The following is an 11,883-nucleotide window of genomic DNA, read 5'->3' on the forward strand; positions in this document are numbered from 1 at the left end:
ACATAGCGTTCCAGGTCTTTAACTTTATTTGGTCTGAATTTTCTCATACATGTATGAATCTAGTTACCGGAGTTTGAGCATGACAGAGCCCTAAGTCAGGATCGCTCATTCAGGAGTGGATTAAAAGGAGATTTTCTTTTCCTTTTTTAATGTTTTGAGTCTGTTTTTCTTTTGATCTCATCTTTTACCTTTTAGTTTTGTATAGTAATGTCGAGTTTTTTATTATAATTGTACGTTCTATTTTGTATTTGAAAAAGTGTGTTATAACTCCAAAATCCAAAAAAAAAAGAAATTTTGCGTTTTTATATTTCCGTTAGAAGTTTTCTTTAGAACACTAATTCTAGGAATACAAAAATCATTTGAGGTCGTTTTCCTTTAGGAAATTAATATCTAGAACTCAAAATAAAAAATTTGCTTTTATATCTCCTTTAGAATATTAGGACTAAAAATTCAAAAAAAAAGAATTTTCTTTTAGTACTTCTTTAAAAGTTTTCTTCAAGATATTAATTCCAAAATCCAAAAAAATTTCTTTTGAGGTTCTTCTTTGGAAAAACAAAAAAAAAAGTATTCTTTTTATTTTTACTAGAGCTTTAAGATAGTGTACATAGAAGAAAAAAAAATATACTTTATCTTTGGTTTATCTTCAGAGTTTCTCCCTTAGGTAATCAAAACTGAAATCCAAAAATATTTTTTATCTTTTTCATTTCTTGTTTCAAAATCTTTATTTATGATATCAAATGAAAATTCAATTTTTTTTCTTTGGTTTATTCTTTTGATTTCCTTCCTAAAAAAAGAGAACGTTAGTTTATTTAGTCTATTCTCGATTTTCAAGAATTACGCAAAGATCTGATTCATGCGGCGTCATGATACGTAGGCAACCTACATAGGGTTCGATCGAATCATTATTTTTATTATTAAAAGAAAAAAAAGAAAAAGAAAAAGAAAAAAAAGGAGAGATTAAATTATGTGATGCGAGAAATTAAAGAAAAGAAAAGAGTGATAATTAGAAAAACAAAAGGAAGGAAAGTGAGCAAGCCAAGAAGTGCTAGAAAAGAAAGAAAAGAGAAGGCTGAAATGAATAAATTGGGATGATGCCAAGTGACCTTGTGACCCTAAAAGTCATTCTAGAACCGTTAATTGTTGCCAGGTGTATTGCACGCAATGTGATATTTTTAGTTGTTAAATGCCCTAATGCTAACAGGATATCCCCATTTTGTTCCTTTTGTTGTTTTCATTGAGCAGAATGATGGTTGGTTTGTGGTTTTTAAGTAACTCGTCCATACAACACAAAGTCAAAAAAAAGGTAGCCATGGCTAGGAAAGACTTGGACACAGGGGTTATTGATCCGTCTAAGGGAATTGTTGAATCATAATCTGAGTTGAAAGAAGAGGTCTTGAGGTTGAAAGGACAGATGGCCGAAATATACCAAGCCTGGATTAGTGGGCGTCCTCCACCATCAGTTCCCACTAACTACACTGAAAGCCTTGTCACCATTCTGCTACTGGCATAAGTCCAAGATATCTCCCTACAACCTTTTCACACTCCACCCCCAGAACCACCTTATATCCCGCTCCTTTGACCACTCATATTTTTGTAGCTGATCCACCTGCTACCTTGCCTCGATTCTCTAGTGAGACTGTGTTCAAAATCCCCAATGCCCAACACTATGCCCCAGAACCAATTTTCAAGGTCTCGGGTCCATACTCTTACGCTCCTCATTTTGAGCCTCCCGGTGAGACTGCAAATCCTGCTAAGACAGTGGAGCAAGATGAGATATCCAAAAAGCTGAAAGGGTTTAAGATGCCAAAGTTTAATTTGTATGACAGACGTGGAGATCCAGTAGCCCATCTGAGGGGTTATTGTAGTGGAATGAGAAGTGTTGGTGGGAAAGATGAGTTGTTGATGGCTCAATTTAGTGAGAGCCTGACTGGGGAAGCCTTGGAATGGCATACTCATCAAGATGTCAGTAAGTGGCATACATGAGGTAACATGGCTCAAGATTTTGTTCGGCACCATCAGCACAATGAAGACATTATCCCAGACCGCTCCTCCCTATATCAGATGGAAAAGAAACCCAAAGAAAGTTTTAGGGAATTTTGGTTCAGAAATGAACAAGTTGCTCGGGACAGTCCTCCCATTGATAGAAAAGATGTTGCTGAGCCCTGCCAATGACAGGATCCAGTGCGCATTCCTGCTAAATGCTTTCAGCCTCAATACTGACCTCATGAATATCCCCGACCTCCATATAATTCACCGCACTATTATCCTCCGAACAACGTTCGGTCATCTGTCCAACCACTAGGTCATTCATCATGGTGAGCGCCAGCACCGTATAATGCATTTTTTCCTTCACAACATTTTCGAGCATCTAACAACCCATGGAAACTGGGGCATGGAGGGGAACAAAGGCAAAGAAATAATTTCACGCCAATCGGAGAATCCTACACAAGCCTGTTTGAAAAGTTAAAACACTCTGGCTTGATTGAGCCGCTCCTCGGCTATACTCCGGGCCCATATGCAAAAGGTTTTGATCCTACTATACGGTGCATATACCACTCCAATGTCCAAGGGCATAGCATCGAAGATTGTTGTGCTTTGAAAAGGGAAAGAGAAAGAATGATTCAAGAAGGGATAATTGTGATCAAGGACAGTAACAAGGGGTATGTGAATCCCCTTGGGAACTTGCTGATTGAAGTTAATGATATTGAAGTTGGTAATGGTCTTTGGGATATTGATGTGGAACTCAGTGGCTAAGATGTTGAGCTTTGTGATTGGAAAGACACTCTTTTCTTGGCTAGTCAGGGAGGAGTTCTGGTGGTTTATTTTGTTGTCATTTCTGTTGTCCAGGTTATTTCAGGGTTGTGATCTGGATATTGACTTGTGACTCAAACCCTTCTATCCTTTTTATTTTTCCTAGTTTGTTTAGTCATAGTAACTCGTTTAGTGTTGTCTAGGTTTGTTTCAGGATTGTAACCCCAGTTTATTTTACTTGTTTTGTTGTTCAAACCCTGTCACCCTCTATCTAGTGCAGTTTTCTGTTTTCTGTTATTTCTAGTCATTTTTTTGTGTTTAGTTCTCTTCTCCTTTTATAGTTCTTTTCATGTTGGCTCTAGTGACATGACATACACGCATAATTCTAGGCATGGTCTTAAAAGTTAGTTTAATCATGAAACAACTAAACAATTTTGAGAATGATAGGGGCACTTGAGGGAAATAAGTACAGATTTGGACATTTTGAGATCATTTGAAGCTCGAACCATGTAAAACTGGGGCAGATAATTTGGGAAGTTAATAGGACGACAAGAAATTTTTACAAGAGAGTGCTTCCCAATAATTTGAAGCAAGCAACTTTGAGTTCAAGAGCATCTCAAGTTACAAGATAAAGTCAAGAAAGTTTTCTCCGAATTGACGGAAGATATCCATTGTGAAGAGGGAATCACCCAACGAGAGTTCTGTACTCGACAAGGCACTAAAAAAAGGGTGGAAGACATATCAGTGATATCAATGTCGAAGCTGCAAAAGAAATGATGTGCATGATTTTTCTTTTTCATTCTCAAGTTGCATGTGTTATACTTGGCATTTTCGGAGAGTGGGAGGCCCTCTTTTATCTACCCAAATACTTTATACCATTCGGTACTCCTTTTTGAGCCTTTGCTAATTTTTTTGACCTCCCCTCTTTTGGAATCAAGTTAGAGTCATACCGAAAAAAAAGAAAAAAAAATTCATGTCCCCCATAGTTTTATTTTAGAAAGTTCATTCCAAAAGGAAAAAGAGAAAAAGAGAAAAAAAAGATAAAGAAAAAAAAGAGAAAAGAAAAAAAGGAAAAAGAAAAAAAGGAAAAAGAAAAAAAGAAAAAGGCAAATATTAACAAAAAGTAGTCTTGTGAACTACGTTTGACCTGATTCTTGTCACCACAAGATACGTAGGCAGCCTTACGGTTCGGTCATACCAAGTAAAATATTTCATAATCCCACAAAGTCGAATGGGGTAGTCTTTCTTAGTAACTCCATTAAAGGAAAAAGAAAAAAAAGAATCAAATTCCCTTGTTTTAGAAATTGGGGAAATTTTTTTAGAATGGATTTCAAAAGTTGTAAATAAATTAACCCCATTGTCTTAGTTATTTTGAGCCTTTATGATATCCTTTCTTTCTAACCCTGTCCAAAAGTCATATTACAGTCCAAAAAAAATCTCCCAGATAATCTTTAAGAGTGCCGAGTTAGACACACCAAGAGCATACGATGTTTTTACTATGGTCAAGGCCTTGTCATCTTCAGAGTTAGAGAAAATAAAAAGAAAAAGAACAAAATGAAAGAGTCTTATTGGTGAAAACATTCACAGGCACCGTAAGACGACGGTAAGTTGAGAGAAAGAAAAATGAGAGAGGCTTGATGGTGAAAACCCTTCGGGCACTGCAAGTCGAATAAGGACCGTGAATCAAATAGGATAATAGGAGCATTGAAGCCCAGTTTCACAACTCAGAGGTACAACAAGAGTTGAACATTAGACTTGCTTGACAGATTAGGCCATTTAATCCAAAGGTGCATGCCATGGTCATTAGAGTTTGTATCCACATCTGATAAGTTTCTACTTTGTTGTTTTCTTGTTAGGAATCGTCTCTTTCTATTGTCCCTTACTCTATTCTTTTTGTCTTGTTTAATTCCTCTTCCAGAGTCTGTTTGGTCAGAACAAGTGAGAAATGACTTTAAAATCTGCCACCAGTTTTCCAATTGCACAAAATGGGATCTAGCTAGTACATCAAAGTGGCATAAGTCAGGAAAAAACAGCATGCGCACTAAGTTGGTAACAATCAACGTGCTTTGGGATTCATGTGAAATACAAAGATTCGGTATATGTCAATTCATGAACAATGCAACAGATAGAGGGTGTTGGATTTGAATGGATCAAGAGTATTTTCTGTGATAAGGTTGACAGAGAAAGTGGTTAACAAATAACAAGCAAGGCCTTCCAAGTGGAAATCAAAGTTATCATGGCAAGTGAAGGAGCAACAGACCTCAAGTCCAATGCTAGTAGCATACGTCAGGAAAGAACAACAAGCGCACTAAGTTGGTAACAATCAACGTGCTTTGGGATTCATGTGAAATACAAAGGTTCGGTATATGTCAATTCATGAATAATGCAATAGATAGAGGGTGCTGGGTTTGAATAGATCAAAGGTATTTTCTGTGATAAGGTTGACAGAGAAAGTGGTTAACCAATAACAAGCAAGGTCATCCAAGTGGAAATCAAATTTATCATGGCAAGTAAAGGAGCAATAGACCTCAAGGCCAAGGCCACAAACCAACCACCATATTTATAGCTCACAAGTTCTCTTTGTTTGAAATAGGGACAAATATTGTGTCCAAATCACAGCTTGGAAGTTGATTTTTTTTAAGTGTCGTGCCTAAATTTTGTCAACACAAAGGAGGTTTGAGAAGGGAAAATAAAAATTTGTTCGATCTCCAGAAACCCTCCATGAGGAAAAGCATGGTTTAGGGGCAAGGAATTTTGTTCGTTCTGCAGAGATCCTCCAGGAAGAGAGCATGGCTCAGGCCTATTCATTCTCGGCTCTTCAGGACCCTCCTAGATAATGGGATTTAATTTAAAAAATTTCATGGCCCACATGGATAATGGGATTTAATCTTAAAAGCTCTTAGGACCCTCCTGGATAATGGGACCTAGTTAAATATCAAGACCTTCATAGATAACAAGTTGGTGTAAGTTCTACCTTTAGGGAATATATTTTAGCTTCAAAGTTTTCACTCTTAAGATGAGATTTAATTTGAAATTTTCAGGATAATGGGATTTAGCTTTTAAATTCTTAGAGCTTTTTTGGGTAACATGATTCGATTAACACTCACATATGTGCCCAGAAAACCAAACTGGGGCAGAAAATTTTCTTTTGTTTCATCTGTTTTGTTGTAATGTCAGGCGCCCACCTGGAGAATAAAGGAATACAGTTCAAGTTTTAACAATCAGGCACCCACCTGGAGAACAAGGGGAATGCAGTTCAAGTTTTGGCAATCAAGCGCCCACTTGGAGATCAAGGGAATACAGTTCAGGTTTTGGCAATCAGGTGCCTACCTGGAGAACAAGGGTATACAGTTTAAGTTTTGGAAATTAGGTGCCCACCTGGAGTACATTCAAATACAGTTCAAGTTTTGGCAATCAAGCGCCCACCTGGAGAACAAGGGAATACAGTTCAAGTTTTAGCAATCAGCCTCCCATCTGGAGAACAAATGAATGCATTTCAAGTTTGGCAATCAAGCGCCCACCTGGAGAACAAGGGAATGCAGTTCAAGTTTCGGCAATCGGGTGCCCACCTGGAGAACAAGAGAATGCAATTCAAGTTTTGGCAATCAGGTGCCCACTTGGAGAAAAAGGGAATGCAGTTCAAGTTTTGGCAATCAGGGGCCCACCTGGAGAACAAGGGAATGCAGTTCAAGTTTTGGCAATCAGGCACCCACCTGGAGAACAAGGGAATACATTTCAACTTCTGGCAATCAGGCACCCACCTGGAGAACAAGGGAACGCAGTTCAAGTTTGGCAATCAAGCGTCCACCTGGAGAACAAGGGAATACAGTTCAAGTTTTGGTAATCAGACACTTACCTGGAGAATAAGGGAATACAGCTCAAGTTTTGGCACTCAAGCGCCCACCTGGAGAACAAGGGAATATAGTTCAAGTTTTGGCAATCAGGCGCCCACCTGGAGAACAACGGAATGCATTTCGGGTTTGGAAATCGGGCGCCCACCTAGATAACAAGGGAATACAGTTCATGTTTTGGCAATCAGGCACCCACCTGGAGAACAAGGGAATGCAGTTCAAGTTTTGTCAATCAGGCGCCACCTGGAGAACAAGGGGAATACAGTTTAAGTTTTGGCAATCAGGCGCCCACCTGGAGAACAAGGGAATACTGTTCAAGTTTTGGCAATCAGGCGCCAACCTGGAGAGCAAGGGAATACTGTTCAAGTTTTGGCAATTAGGCGCCCATCTGGAGAACAAGGGAATACAATTCAAGTTTTGGCAATCAGGCGTCCACCTGGAGAACAAGGGAATACAGTTCAAGTTTTGGAAATCAGACACCCACCTGGAGAACAAGGGAATACAGTTCAAGTTTTGGCAATCCGGTGCCTACCTAGAGAATAAGGGAATACAGTTCAAGTTTTGGCAATCAGGCGCCCACCCGGAGATAAAGGAATATAGTTCAACTTTTGGTAATCAGGCGTCCACCTAGAGAACAAGTGAAGTCATTTCAGAGTTCAATTCAAGTTAGAAGTATCAGAAGCTAGCGACAAGAATGCGGGTCAACAGTTCGAGATGACCAACAGAAGTAGTCTCAATCCAGATTATAAAAAAAAGGGAAAAAGAAAGCAGAGAATCCAAAATAAAGAAGCAGAGAAAGATGTGAACTGATCAAGACGTGGTTGAAGTCTCAAGCACTACATGTCCGGTCTTGATCCGAAAAAGCTTAAGAAGAATGAACTAGCATCTGCGGCTAGCAAGCGTCAAGGTTCAAATCTAAAGTCTGCATGAAGAACCATTCAAGACTTAAGATCAAGCTTCTAAAGACTTATAGATAGGAATCTTGTAACTCGTAGTTGACATGCTTAGCTAGCCTTTTTTATTTTTTGATTTTTGATGTATTGACAGGACCGCGGACCGGAACTTCGGCGGAATGGCACCTCGATCGGCTCACCACCTCAGTATACTCCATCACTGTTTCTACATCTGAAATACATGTGGCCTGATTCCTTTATAGCCAAAGATATGTAGGCAGCTCAGATACCAGGGCTCGGTCACATTAAAAAAATAATACTGTAAAAAAACAGCGCCGAATCACCCCGAAACAATAGCTTTTTTATGTCAAAATTCGAGTCTTTCCGGCGAGTCTCGAGTTCTTCTATTTGAGTTTTGATGACTGTTTCCATAGGTTCCTTGTCGAGGTCAGTTTGATTGATGTGCTGAGGTTTTATTCGAGGTTCCGTTGTATTCGTGTCCGGTTAGTTTTTTGGTCGCTGCTCAATGTTTGGCTCGGACAGATGTGATACTGTTTTTTGGATTAGGACATTGCTTTATTTAAACCATTTTGAAGTGTGATTAGGATTTAGTGTTATAAACAACTCTTACATTGCACCATGGATAAAATCAGAAGTAAAAGTTGGATTGGAAACATATACCACAAGTTTTAGGCTGTGTGCCAGGAGGTAGATGGATTTGTAACCAAGGTATGTAAATGTGATTCGTTTTAACTATTAACTGCTTTCAGATGTATCATATACTTTGATATATATGCTTTCTCTCTTATTTTTTTGTTTCCTTGGAATCTCCAAGTTGCTTGTAGTTTGTTGTGATGGACAGAACATTTGACAATATTATGAGTATTTTGGGGTTTTAATGTGGCTTAATTCTTACCTATTAGGACACAGTTAAATATGTTGAGAATCAGGTGCAAACTGTTGGTGCAAGCACGAAAACATTATACTCTGGTGTGGTGCAAGATCTTTATATCCCAATAGATGATCATATAAAAAGGGCCTAACATCTTACTCTAGTTATTTACAAATCAGTAGTTGTACATAAAATTCCGGGTTTAGTTTCAAAAGATGAATATCCTAGTTTTGCTTTAGGCACGTGTAATATATCATCGTGAGTGTGTACACATTCACATGACATGGTTATGATTTTAAAAATAAAATCGGAGTATGCGTTCGCGTAAATTTAATTAAACTTTATTAATAATAATAAAGCATTACTAATTGTGGACACGTTCGCGTTACATAGTTTTCACCTACCAAACAAATGAGTACACGTATCGTGACCTGTTTTCAAGATAATTTCTTAATTTAAAAAGGGCAAATGCACATAGGTTCTAAAAGTGAGTAATTAGACAATTTGATTAAGCCAATTATGATCAAAGCGACCGTGCTAAAACCACGGAACCCGGGTATGCTTAACACATTCTCCCGGATTAACAGAATTCCTTACCCGGATTTCTATGTTCGCTGACCATAAATAAGAGTTAACTTCCTCGATCCGGAATTTTAACCGGTGACTTGGAACACCATAAATTATCCCAAGTGGCGACTCTGATTTTAATATAAATAATCCCATTTTGATTGTCACTTAAATTGACTCCCTTATACAACTTTCGGAGTAGGAAAAATAAGGTGTGACAAGAACAAAGTAAGCATTCAGAGGTTCCCAATCCCTTCTTGAGGGGTTTCATGAGAGGGGTTTATATAGTAGCATATTTCATACATAAAACAGGTGTAACGACCCGACTGGTCGTTTTGAATAAGTACAACCTTGTTTCCCCATATACTGCTAAATTCATGCTTCACGGTTCTTGTGTAACTTGCCGGGGGAAGTTGGTTCAGGTTCGGAAAGGTTTTTGAAAGGAATTGAGACACTTAGTCTCCAAGAAGAGAGCTTAAGTTGAATTAAATTGACCGGAAGGTGAAATATGAGTAAACGAATCCGGAATGAATTTTTGATGATTCCTATAGCTCCGTATAGTGATTTTAAATTTAGGAGCATGCCTGGAAAAATTATTTGGAAGTTATAGTTTAATTAGGCTTGAAATGGCAAAAACGGGAAGTCGCAATTTGGATGTTTGACCGAGAGGTTGACTTTATGATATCGAGATCAAAATCCGACTCAAGAAGTTGGAATAGCTCCATTATGTCATTTATGACTTGTGTGCAAAATTTGGGGTCAATCGGACTTGATTTGATAGATTTCGGCGTTGTTTGTGGAATTTGAAAGTTCCTTAGTCCTTAGGCTTGAATCTGAGGTGGATTTGGTGTTTTGGTTTTGTTTGGAGTAATTCGAAGGCTCGACTAAATTTTAATGATGTTATGGGATGTGTTGGCATATTTGATTGAGGTCCCAGGGGCCTCGTGTGTTTTTCGAGTGAGTTTTGAGCGAGTACGGACATTCCGGAACTTAGAAAATGGATGGGGGCAGAAGTTTTAGCACTGGGCGCGGTGGTTTTAGTGCGACCGCGGAAAATGATCCGCGGTCCGCGGTCATGAAGAATCCGCAGGTCGTTGGTCCAACTTCAAAAGCTCATAACTTTTGATCTACAAGGAATTTTGGGATGATTCATAAACAAAAGTTGTAGATCTTTGAATCTAGTTTTCAGAAACAAATTATACTAGGCATTTGGACATATATAGCGAAAGTTAAGGCCAAAATACTAAAGACTGTCACTGCAGAGGAAAAACCTGTGCGGTCGCAGTCATTTTTGTGCGGACCGCACTGGTTTTGTGCTGACCGTGGTCATTTTTGTGCGATCCGCAAGGGTGAAAATCAGTGGGGTACTCTATAAATACTGGGTTTTAGGTTTTATTTAACATTTTGATCTAGGGAGCTCGGATTTTGGCGATTTTTCGAAGGTTTTTCAAGAAATTCATTGGGGTAAGTGATTCTAACTCCGATTTAGCTAGAGTACATGAATCTATCATTGAATCCATCATTTAATTCGTGATTTGGGATGGAAATTGGAAAGAAAATTGTCAAATCTTTCAAAAATGTAAAATGATGATTTGAAGGACCAAATGGTATCGGAATTGGATAATTTTTATATGGGTGAACTCGTATCGGAATGGGTATTCGGTTTTGTAAATTTTTATCCGATTCCGAGATGTGGGCCCGAGTGGCATTTTGGTTATTTTACCTAATTTCGTGTATTGGCTTAGAAGATAATTGTAGAATGAGTTACTTGAAGTGTTATTTACGTTATACAATTTAATTGGATAGATTTGGGCCATTTGGAGTCGGATACGCATGTTAAGAACGTGGTTTCGAATTGATTATTGAGCCGGATAGAGGTAAGTGTTTGGTCTAACCTTAGCTTGAGGGATTAGGAGTTGTGTCATAATTGTTATGTGTTATTTGGCGAGTACGACGTATATGCTTGGTGACGAGTATCTATACGTTGGTGTCAAACATTCCCGTGAGTCTTATACTTTGATTAATGTGACTCCTATTTGACTTAACTGAAGAGTTTTGCCTCTCCTATTGAAAGTTATATTTTCATAACTACTTGACTCGTGTTGATTTCCTTATTATTGACTTGTATATTGTGGGATCGTTGCTATGTATTAGTTTTCCTGTTATTGAACTATTTCCTTTATGCCAGTATTCTTTTCTGTAGTTATTCCTTTGAGTTGGTTCTACCATTTTCTAGTGATTTACAGCCCCTGAGTTGATTTACTTTTCTTACCTTGTATTATTGTTATTTGTTGTTGTTATATGTATTGTGGTGATATTCGATCCTTCGGTTGTGATGTAACTGTTGATTCTGTTGGTTGTGTTGTGTATTTATTTTGGGACTACGGATGTGAGATTCCGGTAGCTCCCCCTTGTTTGTTTACTTTGGGACTATGGGTTAGATTCCCGGGAGATCCCCCTGCACATTTACTTTGGGACTATAGGTTAGATTCTCGGGAGATCCCCCTGGACATTTACTTTGGGACTACGGGTTAGATTCCTGGGAGATTCCCCTGCGCATTTACTTTGGGACTACGTGTTAGATTCCCGGGAGACCCCCCTGCACATTTACTTTGGGATTATGGGTTGGATTCTCGGGAGATCCCTCTGCACTATTATATGGAACTACGAGAATGCACCTGGTAGATTCCCCCAGTACTGGGTATTTACATTTGGGACTACGGATCGAGATTTCCGGTAGATCCCCGCACATTATGAGTTGTACTATGGGACTGCACCCGGGAGATCCACTGGAGATTTATATTTGGGGACTATAGGACAGTATCCTGGGAAATCCCCGGTTGTTATCTCTGTGCTGAGCTGTACTCCTTCCGATTTTATTTTGTCTCCATTGTAATTGTTGTTATCAATTCAAATCTTTTAATGGTTT

The sequence above is a fragment of the Nicotiana sylvestris genome, chromosome 10 (assembly GCF_000393655.2).
Source record: "Nicotiana sylvestris chromosome 10, ASM39365v2, whole genome shotgun sequence".
NCBI classification, from domain to species: domain Eukaryota; kingdom Viridiplantae; phylum Streptophyta; class Magnoliopsida; order Solanales; family Solanaceae; genus Nicotiana; species Nicotiana sylvestris.